Source organism: Rhinopithecus roxellana, chromosome 9 (assembly GCF_007565055.1).
Source record: "Rhinopithecus roxellana isolate Shanxi Qingling chromosome 9, ASM756505v1, whole genome shotgun sequence".
In the NCBI taxonomy this organism is placed as follows: domain Eukaryota; kingdom Metazoa; phylum Chordata; class Mammalia; order Primates; family Cercopithecidae; genus Rhinopithecus; species Rhinopithecus roxellana.
Window position 1 is genome coordinate 59,173,409 of NC_044557.1, and position 18,341 is coordinate 59,191,749.

The following is an 18,341-nucleotide window of genomic DNA, read 5'->3' on the forward strand; positions in this document are numbered from 1 at the left end:
TTTTCATGCTGCTGATAAAGATATCCCTGAGACTGGGTAATTTATAAAGAAAAAGGTTTAATGGACTCATAGTTCCACGTGGCTGAGGAGGCCTCACAATCATGGCAGAAAGAGGAAGTGAAAGGCATGTCTTACATGGTGGCAGACAAGAGGGAATGAGAGCCAAGTGAAAGGGGTTTTCCCTTATAAAACCATCAGATCTCTTGAACTTATTCACTGCCATGAGAACAGTATGGGGAAACCACCCTCATGATTCAATTATCTCCCACTGGGTCCCTCCCACAACACATAGAAATTATGGGAGCTACAATTCAAGATGAGATTTGGGTGGGGACACAGCCAAACGATATCACAAGGTGTCGGGAGGACTGAGTTCCCTTGGAAGGCTCTAGGGCAGAATCCTGCCTTGCTTCTTTCAGCTCTGGTGGCTCTAGCCATTCCTTGGCTTGTGGCTGTGCAGCTCCAATCTCTGCCTCTCTGTGTCCCCGCTAGGTGTCTCTTGGGACACTTGTCATTGGATTTAGGACCCATACAGGTAATCCAGAATGATCTTATCTTGAGATCCTTCAATTAATTATGTCTGCAAAGGCCCTATTCCAAATAGGGTCACATTCACAAGTCCCAGGGGTGAGGACATGGACCTGACATTTTGGGGGCCACCATTCAAACCACTACAGTAATTAAACAGTCAAACCCAAAGAGGATCAATTCTGAGGTACCAACCAATGCTGTTAAAATATAAGTGGCCAGGCGCGGTGGCTCACACCTGTAATCCCAGCACTGTGGGAGACTGAGGCAGGCAGATTGCTTGAGCTCAGGAGTTCGTGACCAGCTTGGGGAACACGGTGAAACCCCGTCTCTACTAAAATACAAAAAATTAGCCGGTTGTGGTGGTGTGCGCCTGTAGTCCCAGCTACTCAGGAGGCTGAGGCAGGAGAATCACTTGAACCTGGGAGGCGGAGGTTGCAGTGAGCTGAGATTGCGCCACTGCACTCCAGCCTGGCTGACAGAGTAAGACATTGTCTCAGAAAAAAAAATTATCTATCTATCTATCTATCTATCTATCTATCTATCTATCTATCTATAGATATGCTACAATTTGGACAAAAACATAAAACGTGCCTTTTGAATTTGTGGTTAAGATGAAGCTGGGTTAGATAGATATGTACTTAAAAACAGAAAGAAAAAAATTTAAAAGTTATAAGAATGATCCCAAATTAACAAGATGGACTTTTACTTTGTGCTTATCTCTATGACATGACATCTTACATGGTTTTGCTCTCCCATTTGGCAGGGAGTTTCTTGTCTGTGTGTTGTGTGCTTAGCGTATTTGTTGTGTAAATGAATAAAGGAAGGACTGTGAAGCCTCAACTTTGGTTCAAATGATTAACAGATAAATAATTAACAGACCAGGCAGAAATTCAGTCTTTTGGGAATTCACAGGGAGAATTATTCAGTAGCTTTCAAGCCCAAAACACTTCAAGAATGTGACATAGCTGCTAGAAAATGTCGTACAATGTTAGGGTGCATTATTTAGAGTCCTGCTTAAAGTGGGAATAAGCCTTTGTAATTTGCACAGGCTTGAAGACTGTATAGGCTCTATAGTCTTGTATAGTCTTCAGATCCACAAAAGATGAGGACACTCTATTGCTTATATGGCCAGTTTTTCTTATGTTTTAAATCAGCTGATGGATTCTTTTAGAAAAAGAGGAAATTCTTGTTGCTTACTTATGGTCATCTATGAGCACCTAGGAAAAGGGAAGTCAGTGATGAAAACTGAAGGAAGTGGAAGTAATCACTTGTCACTAGCTGACTCAATATTTTAATCAATGCTTAGGTAAAGACATACTGATCTTTTTTTTTTTTTTTTTTTTTGAGACAGGGTCTCACTCTGTCACCCAGGCTGGAGTGCAGTGGCGCGATCTTGACTCACTGCAGCCTCCGCCTCCTGGGTTCAAGCGATTCTCCGAGTTCAAGCGATTCTCCTGGCTCAGCCTTCCGAGTAGCTGGGACTACAGGCGTGCGCCACCACGCCTACCTAAGTTTTGTATTTTTAGTTGAGATGGAGTTTCACCATGTTGTCTGGAGTGGTCTCAAACTCCTAACCTCAAGTGATCCACCCACCTTGGCCTCTCAAAGTGCTAGGATTACACGCATGAGCCACCACCCACTGCCTGATCTATTTACTTTGGTTGTTCATAAAAGAGAAGGTACCCAACCATGGGCTGTATTACTAAATCAAGCAACCTCAGTGGTTGTGATGGTCAGTTTTGTGTGTTGGCTAAGCTACAGTTCTTAGTTATTCATTCAAACTATGAAGGTATTTTGTAAATGTGACTGAAGTTCATAGCAGTTGACTTTAAGTAAGGGATATTATCCTGGATAATCCAAGCTGACTCAATCAATTGAAGGGACTTAAAAGCAGGCTGAGGTGTCCCTGAGAGTGGAAGGAATTCTGCCTGGGGACAGCACCTTCAACCTTTGCCTGAGAGCTGCACCTTGTCCTGACTGATGGCCCGCCCTTTGGATTTAAGACTTGCTAAGCCAGTCCCACAATCTTGTAAGCTAATTCCTTGAAATACATCTCTTTCTAAGATCTCCTACTGGTTCTGTTTCTCTGGTAGAACCCCACCTGATAACAGCAATTGCCTGGGATGTCTGTTAAAGGGCCGAACAGCTGGGGAGGAACTGTGAGGCAGTGGAGTGTTTATCAGCGTTCCTTAAACTTTAATAAGATATCAGTCACCTGGGGGTGAGGCAGAAGAACAGGGAATTAGGATAACCAAGGGTTAAGGTATAAGGAAAGAACAGCAGGTGCAGCAAGTTCTAGGCAAGATTAGGCAACGTACAGGCCACATCCTTGTTCCTCTGATAACAAGATAGAAGTTTCCACTTCAGCCTCTGATTGGTCACAGGCCAATCCTTCATAGGGTGTAATCAATTGGAGGCCTCTAAAGTGCATCTAGGGGAGTTACTAAACTTTTGTAACTTAATAAGAAGCCTAATTGTTGTTGGTGGGGGGCGTGCTCTTGTGCCGCATCACTTGGTGGATCCTGCTCCCACTCTGAATTGTAGCTTTGCTTCAATAAATCTGTGCTTTCGTGACTTTTTTTGTTGTTGTTTGTCTTTCGTTGCTTCATTCTTTTATTGCTTTGTTTGTGCATCTTATTCCGTTCTTTGTTCAACTTGCCAAGTACCTGGACAACTCAGTCAAGACCTTCCCTCCAGTAATAGGGTCTGAGTGGACTCAGGTGATGTTGATGCTGCCAGTATGCTTTGATTGGCAAGAGTATATCTAGTAGTTCTCAAATCAGGCTGCACATTTGAATTATCTGGAGAGCTTTTAAAAAACACTGGTGTCTAGGCCACACCTCTAATGATTATGACTTCATTGGCCTGTTTCAAAGTGTGGTCAGAAGTACAGAAGAGCGTAGGTGAGTGGTTCTCAAAGTGTGGTCCCTAGATCAATAACATCAGCATCACCTGGGAGCTTGTTAGGAATGCAGATAATCAGATCTTATACCTACTGACTCAAACTCTGGGATTGAACCCCAGCCATCTGATTCCCTCCAGGTGATTCTGATGCCCACTGAAATTTGGGAACTGGTGTAGGAAGATATTGAGTCTGTAGTCAGCCTCCTTTCTTAGGCAAGCAGCCTAAGCTCTCTGTGACAGATATTAGCATCTGTAAAATGGGAATAACAATAGAACTCACGTTATGGGGTGTCTGAGCTTGATCAGGAAGCTGACACCAACTATGGGGAAAAGCTGAGGTTCCAATGCCAGGAGAGCATGGCTAAGTCTTTAATCTGGAGGGGCTGAAGACAGAAACAGAAGCACGATTTATAGTAAGCAAGACAAGAGTGAGAGGGAATGGTTTGGGGACCAACTGGGGAGATGGGGTGCCCTGAGAACTTGCCTTGGTGGGCCATGGGGGCTTGACTCAGCACCTTTATCAGTGCAGCCTAGGTGAGGACAGGTGGGGCTACGAGGATGAAATTCTAAAGGGCCAAAGTTTGGAGGGTAACGTCTTCCTCTGAGGCAGTGGAAGAACCTGCCGATGGAGGGACCACAGAAGGATCGTGGGAGAACAACGGGAACTGCAGGAGAGGTAAGAAGACCTTCAAATATCAGTGGGCAGGAGTTGGGCTCTTAGAGGATGGGGCCAGGGTTCAGACCTCTGAGGCTGAGGGAAACAATCAGGATCTGATGGGGGAGAAGAGGTGGGGGGTGGGATGGGGAGCTGTGCTGGAGGCCTAAGTGTTGTGCTGAACCCCTATTAACTTCCATAGAGAAGGCACCAAGTTCAAGAGGTCAAAGAAGAGACCTAGAGCTAGCAAATGCGACTTGGGGATTTTATTGGGACTGACTTACAGGGGAGACAGTCCAGTGGTGGTGAGCTGGACAGGAGAACCACCTTACTTATAGAAACAATCCAGCGGTGGTGGGCTGGACAATATAACCACTGTACACATGGTCCAGTGGCAGCGGGCTGGGCAGGAAAACCACAAACGCTTGCAAACGGCATGCAGATTATACAGCATTTTCATTTAACACCCTCTCCTTAATGATCTCCACCTGCCAGCTTTCATATACTGCGCTCCCCAACCCCCAACTCAGGGCCTCCATCCCCCATAGAGCCAGTGTTCCACGGGACGGCCTGAGGGCTCAGATGTTCCTTATAGACAAGGAATGAATCTCTGGGTTGGTGACTCGCATTCACTATTGGAATACATTCAGGTGCGCCTGCCATACGAGGTCATTCTCAGAGTATGCTTGCTATTGCTCTCAGGTGTGCTTACCATGCACTAGGAAGTCAGCTAGTTTGGGGTTTTTTGTTGGGGGCCGACAGGAGGAAAATGCCTGGGCCCAGGTTTGAGGACTCCTATGAAGCAGACAAACCCACCATCCCAAACTTTAGCCCTTCTTAGGCTTACCTCGGGCCAGAGCTATTCCTAGGTGCCAGGCCAAGCCAGGACCGGAACCCTTGTCTGCTTATCTAGGGCTAGTGGTGGGAGGGTGGGGATGGAGGCAACTGCGTGAATCCTGCACCCCCACTTCCTAGGCCTCCCACCCTACCCAGCATTTTTAAAGTTCCAAACATGTTTCTGGGTTCTCTATCCTGGTCCCCAAACGACCTTGGCCTTAAACGCATTGTAAGTCTTTAGTGCTCTGCTCAGAACTCCAAAGGTTGGTGTAACTAAGATAGAAATGCTGTGTCTACAGCTGTTGCCTTGAAATGGGAATGGAAAGGGCTGCCAGGAAGTGTAGTCTCTCGGAACGTGTGAGGTGCAAAGAGAAAAGCTGCTGTTCTGTCTCTGGGACCTTGTCTCTCCAGGAGGAGGAGGGGAGAGTTAAACTTACTTTACATTTTTTCACTTTTCTATATTACTGCCTTGGACTGTTTCCACTTTTCTTCTGCTTCTATCTTCCTGTCTTTCCTTTTGATGAAAGAGAAGGGGGAACTGGGCAATAATCTGATTTAATGAAACCTGCCATGCTATTTGAGAAAAACTGAAAGCTTTATTTTAGACCAAATGAAATGAAAAATTGTATATAATGTAAAATTAGTAAAACAGACACGTTAGGGGAGCACGTGCTGGGATTTGTTAGAAGGAAAGGACCCTGTCTCAGCTTTGAGGAACCACCACAGCCTAATGTGGGTTATGGGTCATGGACAAAGGCGGCACACAGGACGTCACATAGGACGTCACATATGCCTGTGCAGAGAAATTATCGAGAGACTGGATGGGCAGGATTAGAGGTCCAGAGCTTGACAAGGTAAAAGGGATCTTCTAATTCTCTTTAGATAGTTGAAACTGACCACTTCTCAAGGAAAAATGTGTTTTAGGGTATTCAAGAAAGCACAAGAAAATCAATATTTTTAGACTAGTTTTAAAGGGGTATTTATTGGCTGGTGGGTTAGGCATCTAATAGTTAACTAGTAGGTTACATTTATGAATTAGTAGCTAGGAAAGAAGACATGAGATTCTTTGTGTCTTAGTTTATTCAGGTTGCTGTAACAAACTACTACACACTGGGTGGCTTAGAAACAACAGAAATTTCTCAGGAAACTGAGAAGGCCAAGATCAATGCAATGGCAGATTTGGTGTCTGGCGGGGGCCCATTTCCTGGTTCATAGGTAGGTGGTCTTACTGTAACTCCACATGGCAGGAGGGACAAGGGACTCTTTTATAAAGGCAATAATCCCATTGTAAGGGACCTAATCACCTTTCAGTACCATCACCTTGGGGTTGAGGATTTCAATACCTGAATTTTGGTGGGGGAAGGGGTGGGCATAAACACTTTTTATCCATTGAAATTTTCAGAAATTTCCCAGAAAAGCTACAGACTGAGTTTTACATGTGGTTTTCAGAGTCAGTAGCCTGAAGTCAAATAGGTTAGGTTCAAATTCCCTCTCTAGTGTGCTTGATCCTGGGGCAAGTTAGTTCTCTGATCCTTGATTTCTCTCGTCTTTGAAATGGGGATTATTGTGGGAATTAAATGTACTACTAATGTATGCATACATTAGTAGTTTGTAGAGTTGTTTGTAGAGTGCCATTTAAAGATTAGTTGTTATGCTTCCAAAGTCCTATTTCCTAGAATAGAAGATTAAATTGGATGTCTCACGGGGTCTCAGGAGTTTCTTTTGTTTTTTGACCCACCTATAGGCATACACAACATGTATTCCAGCATCATTCCCAAGCTGCAGTGGTATTCTGGGATCTAAGCCTAGGTTTCTCTTTTTCTTTTAATGATAAATAAATGAATAATCACAGTGGTTGCAAAGTTTGGGTGAAGCCAAGCTTTTCCTTTTCCTCAGTGCAGGTTCTCTGGGCTGAAGCCTTTGTGGAACTGGGGAAAGGCATGGCTGGGGCCTCTTTCCCTAACTTGTTCTACTTCTGCACCACTCACTCTGCTGCCCTGGATGGAGGTGGAGGTGAAAGGGAAGGTGAAGGGGCTGGGAAGGTCCTGCTTGGCATGACAGCAGTAACCTGGCATTGAGGCGGCTGGATGGATTGGATGATGCAGTGTTAGTGCTTACTCTTGGTGGGCAGAGGGAGTTTGCAGTGAGTTTTCAGGGATTCTGGTCTTAGCAGTTTTCTACCTGCAATTCCCTTAATGTGGGCAGTTACTCCTGCAGTTGGACATTTGTGACTCTCCCCTCAGCCCCTGGCTCCTGGCAGTCTGTCTCTCCGTTGGGGTCACGTTATCCCTCCAGGGGATCCATTTATGGTAACCAGAGTCTGGTTCTCTTCCATGGGGTTTCCAGTTGCCCAGTGAGAACTCTGTGAATGTCTGTTTCCCATTCAACGCTGGAAAGGCTGGCTGTTCCCTTCATTCTGCCTCTTTACTACCAGGTAGCCATTCCAGCCAGCTTCTCATCTTCACCACTAGAGGGACAAGTCAGGTGTTAGTCCACAATCTCCAGGGAACAAACAGCAAACTCTCCAAGTTGTCCTCTTGAAGAGCCCTCTTGGCATAAGGAGGGGGAAGGACTACCTTCTCCTTGTCCATGGGGACTCCTGGACACCCATAACTCTCTTCAGAGAAAATCCCAACTACCTCCTAACTTCTGTCTTCCTGATGAATTCTAATATTTCTTTAATATTGTCAGGAGGTGTGTGATGGCCTCCCATTGGACGAACAGTGTTTTCGGTCACTCCCTTCCAAATCCTGAAGAGAAGGCCTTGATATCTGTTGTCTCGGCTTTGGGGCATGGCCAAAATGTTAAGATGGGAAGAGTCCCATTTGAACATCCTGCCTCACCAAGATAAGGTTAAGTGTTCTCATGGCTAGGACTGCAGATACTTCCTTCGGGATCCTTCTGCTTCCCCTGGATACCTGGAGGCCTTTGGGCCTCCCTTGTCCATGCCCCAAACTCCTTAATAAAAGTCTTAACTCTTTTAGTCCCATCTAACCACAAAGTTATTTTACACTAGTTGTCAGACAAAACTAATCTGCTTCTAGGAAATCTCATTAAAACAAGTGCATAACCAAGGCAGTTAACTCCCCCATGATTATCTGTGTGTTGAAAGAGATGGAAAATTCATGAGAGGGAAAAAAATCCAACAGAAGTTCAACATAGTTTCTGACAGATGAAACTCACACTATGTACAGTTGTGGCCACCCTGTATAGGACCAGGGGTGAGGCGGGGGAGTGCTTCGGAGATTCAAGGTTCTCTGCGTCCCTCCCTAGAGGGTCCTATTCTTTCTCTGGAGGTGGAAGTGCCTCTCCCTTCTGTTGACACTGGGTTGTCACCAACATGACTCAGACATTCTCTGTAAGCTTGTAACCTGGATGGCATATGGACCAAAATGATACCCAATTTGAAAGGTATGTGGAAATAAAACAAAACCTTCCCATGTAAATTATTCCCACAGCACCGTGTAGAAAGGCAGGGCCCTTCCGCTCCTTCCCTCTTAGCCACTTCTTAAAATGACCAGTAGGGGGCACTGCAGGGTGAGATTCCCAGCCCTCCTGCATGTCCCATTCATGAAAAGTTATTGGAACATGAAGTATGGAATGTAATACACCTATTTTAGCTACAGTAATGCTTGCTGAGAAATTGATTACTCATAAATGTAAGATCTCAGTTGTTCTTGAGATGTGATCAGCTAAAGAAGGAAGTTTTAGCTTGAAGGATAGGGGATCCGTTCTAACTAGGTGTTTGTGAAGTACCGGACCCTAATGTCCCTGGAAAAATGTCTCAGACATGACCGTTGTGTGACTATGATATATTTGGACAGGGCACCAAAAGAAGGATCTGGCAGCCTTAGATTGGGGATGCGGGAGAGCCAAAGACATGAAAGCTGAGTGTTTTTAAATGTCAGGAAGAAGCTATCTTTTATGCTGACTTTATTGGATACTTGGAAGCTTTATTGCATGTCGGGCAATTGAACTTAAAGCCAGCAGCAAGTTTATTATAAAATCAAGTGAAGAAGGGACAAACAGTTCTTTTTGTCAAGGAAGGGAAATTGAGGTACCCATGGAAAATAGAAAACAAATCTTAGATTTTAAGAGTCACAGATACAGAAACAAAAACCCAAGACAGGTTTTGAAATTGGGCCATTTTAATTTAAAACAAAGTTATTTTTCAATCAGGGAATACATTCATGTGATTCAAATCAGAAGACGCAAAGAAGTTTATAAGTCTCCCGCCCCTTCCTACCAGGCACCAATTTCCGCTCCCCGCAGCTTTCTAGAGATACTTTATGCCTTCTACAAATTACGCATCATCTTAGCTTTATGTTTGTTACACGACTATATCTTGAAGATAATTCTATTTTAGTACTACAGTGTTTTCTTATTCTTTTTTATTGCTGTAAAATATTCCATTGTCCATGGATATACATCTGGGCTAGTTTTAGCTCATATAGGAATAGAAAACCAAATACCGCATTCTCTCACTTACATAAGTGGGAGCTAAATGATGAGAACACATGGATGCATAGAAATGAACACAACACACTGGGGTCTACTGGATGGCAGAGCTGGATCCAGAGCTATCTACTGGATAGCTGTTCTCTGCTACAGAGGAGGATTTGTTGGACAACCTTATACAGGAAGCTAGAGCTCTGGGGAGTATACTAAGATTTCCCACAGCAGTCAGCTCAGTATTAGGCTGCTTCTTGGGGGCTGCCATGGAGAGGGTGTATTCAGAGGGACCCCAGAGGTCTTTACCCACCAACCCAAGACTGTAAAAGTCTATGAATCTTTGACCTCAGCTCCGATACAAGGCCGGTTATAATCTTTATAAACATTTGCTTGTACCACAGCCTTGCTGTGTAGATGCTCAAGAACTTCCTGACTTTTCATCCTGTTTCTTTGTCTTCTCTGGGCCACAGTTTCTTCCTGTGTAAAATTGGAAAGCTGGAGTATAAGTTGTTTTCAGACATTTTCTTAAACTGATGTTGTTTTTTTTTAAACCAGATAAAATTTAGGAGGAACTCTAATAAAAGCCCCAGATAAAAAATGAGGTATGATATAGAATGGTGTCTTAGTTTCTTCTTTATTTCTTTGCAGATAGTATTCTGTAAAATCTCTGAATTAACTCTGAGAAGCTGTTAGGATCTGTGGAAGATTATGTGAAAAGAAACACACCAGCTGGAAGGTTTTCTGTTCATGTCTGTGACAAGATTATAATAATGACTGGTTACCATGATTCACAGGGATCTAGGGTTCTTTTGTGATCTACCGTCTACCAGCTTCTACATAAATTATGAAAATTAGATTGACTCTGCCAAGAAGGGAAAAGACCAGAGGATTAGAAGCATGAACAGTAGGTCTGGGTGAGGGGATGGGAGGAAAGGAAGGCCCCCCTCCCCTGAAAAAAATGGTAAGAACTTGGGAAATGAAGGAGGGAAGACATTCACCTGACTTTCAGATTCATGGCTTGATCACCAAGTATCGTAGGTAAGTGGATTTTTTTTTTTTTTTTTTTTTTGAGGAGGAAGTACATTTTAGAGAAAATACAACTTTTTCAAAAAATGTTTCTTTGTAACATGTTTTCCTGTTGTATAATCTCTTTTTAAACTTTTAAGTTCAGGGGTACAAGTGCAGGATGTGCAGGTTTGTTACATAGGTAAATGTGTGTCATGGAGTTTGTTGTATAGATTATTCCATCACCCAGGTTTTAAGCCTAATTTTCCTGATCCTCTCCCTCCTCCCACGCTCTGCCATCCAGTAGACCCCAGTGTGTTGTGTTCATTTCTATGCATCCATGTGTTCTCATCATTTAGCTCCCACTTATGTAAGTGAGAGAATGCGGTATTTGGTTTTCTATTCCTATATGAGCTGATTCTTGAATGTGAAAGGGTGTCCAAGGCAGAAAGAGACCATTCATAGGAAGAAGGGAGACTAAAATGTACTTAAAATTTAGTTGATTTTAAAAATATGAAAGTATTTAGATATTGATTTTTTTCAGTAATAACTTCTTCTCTGGACTTCAGACAGGTTAAAAAGATTGTAAACATGGTGTGGTTAAGTAGCCTGCTGGAAGCATATTTCAATCTCACTCCATCTTCCAGAGGAGGAATGTGTGTGCGTGTGCGCATGCTGCGTCTTTGTTACGTTGTAGGTAGACTGAACCATCAACATTAGCCTGTGCTTTTGGTACCATTCACCTCTTAGGAACATTTTCTGTGAGTATGCTGTGTCTGGAGGAGATTTGGCTGTGGCAGGAAGAGGAGTTTAGTAGAGATATTGACTCCATAGTGAAGGCTGGGCCCGGTGCTCACGCCTATAATCCCAGCACTTTGGGAGGCTGAGGTGGGTAGATCACAAGGTCAAGAGATCGAGACCATCCTGGCCAACATTGTGAAACCCCCGTCTCTACTAAAAATACAAAAATTAGCAGGGAGTAGTGGTGCACGCCTCTAGTCCCTGCTACTCAGGAGGCTGAGGCAGGAGAATCGCTTGAACCCAGGAGATGGAGGTTGCAGTGAGCCGAGATCATGCCACTGCACTCCAGCCTGGTGACAGAGGGAGATTCCATCTCAAAAAAAACAAAAATAAAAACAAAAAAAACAAAAACACACAACAAAAAACTGCCCATAGTGAATGCTTGTAGCCCTGGCCCATCAAAAGATAACAGAGGAATCAGAAAAGCTATTCTGATTTATGAGTCACATCTAAAAGCCCCTGAGTGGCCTCATTTCCCACCCCACATCATAGCAAATTATTCCCTATATCGAAGTTAAGCAAGATTTCCAGCATTGATAAGCTAACTAACCTTTTTTCAAACTTACGAAATGTCAACAAATATACTATATAATAATAAAATTGGCATATGGGCTCATGATTCTTAATATTATACTAGCATGACCACCCCTTCCCCCCATTCTTATGAGGTTTACTGTCTCAGAATTTCTATCTGAATTTTAATGTAAATCAGAAGAGAAAATGGGAAGTACAATGTCTGTGTGTAGCAGACAAAAGGAGTTATGCCCTAAACTTCAAGTTTTCCTGATTTTATAAAGACAGCAGTAGCAAAGCCTGATGGCCCAAATCTTTTGTCTTACTCAGCCTTTAATGCTGTGTGGGATTATAAGAAATGCTGAGATTCTCTTTTTTCCTGCAAATATCTGGAAAGTTTTGTGTATCTTCAAAAAAGAATTCAAAATCTGCTTTCTGTGCTGCCATCTGTGAGAAGCCATCCTGCCCAAGAAATTCTTCACCGTAGTATGGGGAATCTCTGAAGACTCGATTGAAATGAGTTTGCGCAGGAAAATAACAGGTAACAGAATACAGAAGATGAACCTGCCCCAAAAGGTCCTAGATTTGGCCAATCAGCCTCTGAACTGAAGAGTCGAGAACTGACAAGGCCAAGGGCAAGGGCTTGATTTCCTCAGAGGCTGTTGGCCGGTTTGCCAACCCCAGAAAGAGCTTGCTGCTGCTGATTGGGGGGTAGGCTCCCCATGAATCTCTTCACTCCCATTGTTACTACCCTGTAATCAATCATATCTCTGTGTGACAAGAAGAAAATACTCTTGTTGAAGAGACGTAGTCAGATGACTTACAAAATTAACTATATCTCATTTGAGAAGTTTCTTACAATCTGGACCATTTTGAATAACTCAATTATTTTTGACCAGATCACTCTCTCATTATGCATCGTGACCATTGGCAAGTGTAGGATTGGTATCCAGCAGTGGCTGATACAGGACAAATTGTGTACCCCATTAAATCCCTGTGAACAGAGGGGAGAGTCACTGCCTTTTTTAGGATAGTGAAACATTTCAAGTTAAATTTTAAAGGTGTTCCTTGAGGAGATTTTAAACACCTTAAGAGTAGGGACCAGACCCTTTTCTTTTTATCTCATCCTTGCCTCTCATTTTCTCAGATGTGGTCTTTTAGGCAGAATGAACACTATTAATGTATTTGACAAAATAATGATCTATCTGTCACTATTTGAAACAAGTTCCCCTAAAGATCTGAAAGGAGGCTGTGGTGATGGAAGGTAATGTTAAGAAGGGGATGTGGACTTTGGAAGCAAATAGAGAACTTTGAGAGTGCCTGTAGGAGACGCAAAAGCATACTGGAAATGCTAGAAAAGATCCTGGACCAATTTCTTCATCCCTCAACTATATGATTGTAGGCAACTTGCTCACACTGTCAGTACCTTAGTTTCCTCATCTGTAAAACTGGAATAATACATCTACAACACAGGGTTTTTTCTGGGATTAAATGATCTAACGTATTAGAACTTGGAACAATAACTGGCAATAGTAGTTGCTCAACAAATGTTAACTATTCTTACTACTATTATTAAAGGTCTTGGGAGAAAAGACAGATTAGCTTTAACCCCCCAACCCAAAAGGTAAAATATTTAATGAATATATTTGATAATGTTAACTTGAGAGAGAGATGTTTATGAACCTTGCAGTACAATAATTCATAGATATGGAGTCTATCATGCTTTCCCTCGACTTCAGCCTCTTCGGTTTCTCTCACTCCTTGGGTTGTGGGTCTTGGGTGAACTTTAGAAGATTTGCGAGGCAGTGTAGCTCAGTGTGGAAGGAGCCCTGAAGCTGGGGCAGACACCTGCTTCCAGTTCCATCTCTGCTGTTTATGGCCTTGTGAGCTGTGGGAGTCACTCAGATTCTTACGTGTCAAATGACATCTGGTGAAGTGGATGGTGAGAAACATTCTATAGGGGTTTAAGTATAGAATTTTAATGAAATGAGACTGGTAATGTAACAAGTGTGACATTTTATGCATGCAAAATAACCCTGTCTCATTAAAAAGTATCTTGAGAGGCAAATGCCATGCATAACACTCAAAATAATTTGGTACTCCTTTTAGAATTGTTTTCAGATTCATGGATGAAATCCAGTCTCATAACTTCGTCACACATTTTCACTTTTTAATTTTTAAAAACTTTTAAATTTTATGTCTGAAATTTTTCAAAATGGCTGCAAAAATAGTTTGAAGTTCCACATACCCTTCATCCAAATTCCCGAACTATTGATTTATTGTATAACCACAATATACTAAAAAACAGGAAATTAATATTACTGTAATACTACTTAATCTACACACTTTATCCAGATTTCACAAACATCTTACTAATGACCTTTTTTTGGTCAGCATATAATTTAGGACTACACATTGCATTTAGCTATATTTTCTTAGTTTTCTTTAATATGGAACAATTCTGTGGTCTCTTTTACCCGTTTTGAAATTATTTGGTAGATTTTAGATTTTCTTCTAATTTGGGTTTATCTGATGTTTCCTCATACTTAAAGTTGTGCATCTTTGGCAAGCAGGCCATGGACAAGATGCTACGGCTTTCTCAGCATGTTATGTCAGCATGTTATGTCAGTCATGTTATGCATAATCTCAATTTGTTTTATTATTCAAATGAAACTTTGCTCACTCACTTAAGGTAGGTCTGCCAGACTTCTCCACTATAAAGTTACTACTTTCTCTTTAAATGAATATCCTGTGGTGGATACTTTGAAACTATATAAATCTCCCTTTTCCTATTCATTCTCTCATTTTACCATCTATAGTTCTTGCCTGGAACAATGATTACTTAGGTGTTTGCCAAATGGTCACGTTTATGTAAGACTTCAAGCCAGTATGCCTGTGGATGGTTCACTCTTACCACACTGGACTCAAGGCGACTGTGTGGTGTTGAAACTGTGGGTCATCCCCACATTCAAATCCAGTGTCTGCAAGTGCTATTCTTCTTTCCCTCTCTCCCTCCTCTGACACGTTTTTCGCTGCCTGCATGGAGGCTTATCAGGTGGAAGAAAGCACATTTTCTTTGGAAGTAGCTTTGGTAGAATCCTAGACCCACCACATATGTGTTGGGTGACCCCATTCAAGTACATTAATCTCTTTGAGTTTCAAGTGCACAATAAATAGAGAGTCTTGCTTCCTGGGTTCTTTTAAAGAGTAAATAAGATACCATGTATAAAATCTTCTGCATCAAGCATGATGTGAATCTCTTTAATGTTAGCTCTATTTTCTTTTTCCAATGAAATCACTCAAATGGCCACAGTAAATACAAAGGCTGAATTTTGACTCCATTGGTCTGGATGGAAGCCAGCTTAAAATCTCTGCAGGTGATTCTAATGTGCACCCAAGATTCGGAACCTCTGACTTTGATGTGCACTTACTGATTTAAAACTGTAAGAAAATGAAATTGAATATATCTTTACTGATATCATTTTATCAATAAAAATGAAATATTTTATAAAGGGATAAATTTTGTGAGGTAATTTAAGTATTTTACATATTTGCTAATTCATTTATTAGTAATTTCTTGAGCCCCTACGTTCAGGCATTGTGCTAAGCGGTGGGCATATGACAATGAGATAGACACGGTCAAGCAGCTACAACACAGTTCAGGGCAGTGCAAGCTCTGGTGGGGGCAGGTACAGAGATCTAATTTGCCATGTAAAGGAGTTAGAATTTTGTCCCATCAGTGTTTGACATATGAAGGATATTGAGCTGGTGGGGAGGGGGTCATGACTAAGTGTTAGAAAGACTACCCTGATGTGTTTGGAATGGGGTAGGCAGGGTGATCAGGAGAGATGGACGCTGAGGCTTTATTCTGAGATGTTACAGTGGGGATGAAAAGGAGGGGTAGGACTTGTGAGACATGTTGGAGGCGGAATGATAGGACCTAATGACCACCAATGATGTAAGGGAGGTCTGATGACTTCCAGGTGCCTCGGTAGATTGTGGCATCATTCATGGAACCAGGGCAAGGGCAAGGTTGTGGATGGGGATATTCTGAGTTCAGTTTTGAACCTATGCAGTCAAGGCCTTTGGGAACATGTTATCTAGTAGGTGGTCGATAAACGAATCCAGAATTTGGGGAGTGTATCTCCATTAAAGAGAAAGATAAGGCTCTGTGCAATTGGTATTTGAAGCTGCAGGTATGGATGAAATTGTCAGAATATGTGGAAGAATAAGAGAAAAGCCAAGGACAACATCAGGATCATTGGCATTGAGGGTACATTGAGGAATAGGAACCAGAAGAGGGGAGTCCAGGGAGCAAGAAGAGAACTGGGAGAAGAGAGCTGCAGGGACATGGAGGAGGAGGAAATGTGAAGCAAGGTAGACCAGCCAGCAGTGCAGAGGCAACAGAGGAGTCAAGTAGGGTAAGGCCTGAGCTGAACTGCAATCACTGGACTTGGCCTCTAGGTGGGCAGAGAAGAAGTTGAAAATAGTCTCCCCTTTCAAGAAACCTTCCCTGACTAATTCCACACCCCTCTGTTTACTCAACTCATTAGGAGGCTTTGAATGACATCCTCTCTGAGCTGCAAGTCCCCATATAGGTTATTTAATATACACCTTACTGAACAGTTGAGGAAATTGAGCCCCAGAAAAGTCATTACTTGTCTGAGGTCAAGTGGCAGATTCAAGACCTTAAACCAGGTATTTTCCACCTTTATTGGTACTGGTACAATTAGTTTATACCAATTTCCTACTTGTTCATAGGTCGCTTATTTACCCTCTGGTTATTTTGTGTTTATGTAATTTGTAGTTTTTGCTGTTTTCCAAGGTCACAGAGGATAGGAATTCGACTGCTACTATTTTATTACCTTCTTTCTTCCTCCATGTTGACCTTTTTGACTTCATGGGCTATTTTAAAGAAATAATAAGCCAGCACGGATAAAACTCCTTGCAAAAAGCATGACACACAACAGCTGTTCAACAAACACAATTGGACAATCAGAAGGTATTTAGATGTGATGGAACTGATGCATGAATGACAGGATAGAGTAGTCAGTGATGTTTCTTTTTATCAACATTTTGATCAAGGACTGCCAAGTACTATATAGGTAGTCCTGACATCAGGAAGTTAGCTACACGGACAGATGCTGTGTAGGTCTGGATCTCAGAGGGAAAGTCCAGACCTGTCATTCTACCTGTGGGCATGTGCCCCTCTGGGATTCACTGTTCCTGAATCTATAGCCACAGAAATCTACCCTAGGTACACACAGAATGCATACCAGGAGAATGATGGAATTTGTAATGATATTAGTGTAAGGACATTTGAAATGTTTATACTACCTAGGATCCATTCGTCCTTCCTAGAAACATCTTGATTTCCTTTTGAGGCAAGGCTTTGCTCACTGTAATGTCTTGGGACATTCCCTATGTCAGTTAGCTGTGGAACTGAAAAGGACAAGATTGTTTCTCTCTCTATCCTGGCATAGCCTGGGGTAGGGGGTTGGTATGGCTTATCACCAAAGTTAGAAATCAGACACATCTTCCTGGGACTTTGACTTTTGAGTGAGTGATGGAAAAATGAGAGAAACAGTTGGAATTTCTGTAGTTCGGTGGTGGTGCCCTGACCAGTGCTTAGTTCTTGATTCCTGGTTCTCGGGAGCTGGCTTGGATTCTGCCTGCTGTCAGGCTGGCTCTGCAGCTTCTGGTCAGTTTCTCAAGCCCCTCATTTCACTTGGCTGGCGTTAGCCATCTGGATTAGTCTGTTCAGGCTGCCACAGACTGCAAGGCTGAAACAACAGAAATTAATTTCCCCACAGTTCTGGAGGCTGAAAGTCCAAGATCAATGTTCTAGCAGGGGCTGTAGGCTGTAAGTTTGTGTTATGGTTTATTGTGAGGGCTCTCTTCCCAGCTTTGCAGATGGACACTTTGGCCTCTCATGGCCAGAGGAAACCTCTGTACATGTATGTGGGAAGACAGGAGAAAGGACAGAGCATGCATGAGGGGGCAAGCTCTCTGGTGTCTCTTCTTATAAGGACACTAATCCTGTTGGATCAGGGTCCCATCCTTATGAACTCATTTAACCTTAATTACTTCCTTACTCAGAATATAGTCCACACTGTGGGGTTAGGGCTTCAAAATATATGAACTTATTCTGGGGGAGGACACAAACTTACAGTCTATAACACCGGCCAAGGTCAGTTTTCCTTGCTGGTAAATCAGGAACCTAAACCAAATTTGCTAGTCTTATTGTTTTCTTCTGAGCTCCAAAATAAAAATCCTTTGTTCTTTCATCTTGTTCTGCAAAACTAGCTCTACATCGTTGGTCAAAATAGTAGTCTGCTTAACAAAAAGCAAGGGAACTGTGACCGACACCAGTCCCCCTTTCAGCTCCTTTCCTCCTTGCATCTTTGCTGGCTTTCATGGCATTTCTTGAGCAAGACTGTCAGGCAGGCAGGTGACTGGAGACTCTCTGATGTCATTCTCCACACTGATGTCAGATGCCAACCTTTGGGGCTGGCTGGGTGGAAAAATGACCAGCTTGGCTCTGACAGTTCTGGCTCCATGTTGCAAGAAGTTGGCAATTTTCTTCTTGCTTTTTTCTTTTTATTGCTTGTTCCACAGTCTGAGGCGCATACACAGCTGGTTG

The 18,341-nt window shown here is 42.7% G+C and overlaps 1 pseudogene across 1 annotated transcript in view; it reads left to right on the top strand.

The window, feature by feature from the left end:
- Positions 1-4,051: 4,051 nt before the first annotated feature.
- The window catches only part of LOC104654925, a 508,543-nt pseudogene continuing 494,253 nt past the window's right edge, over positions 4,052-18,341 (top strand). Inside the window, exon 1 of the transcript XR_004059307.1 lies at positions 4,052-4,111. The product of XR_004059307.1 is annotated as an uncharacterized LOC104654925 (transcript). The remainder of the gene's footprint in view (positions 4,112-18,341) is intronic.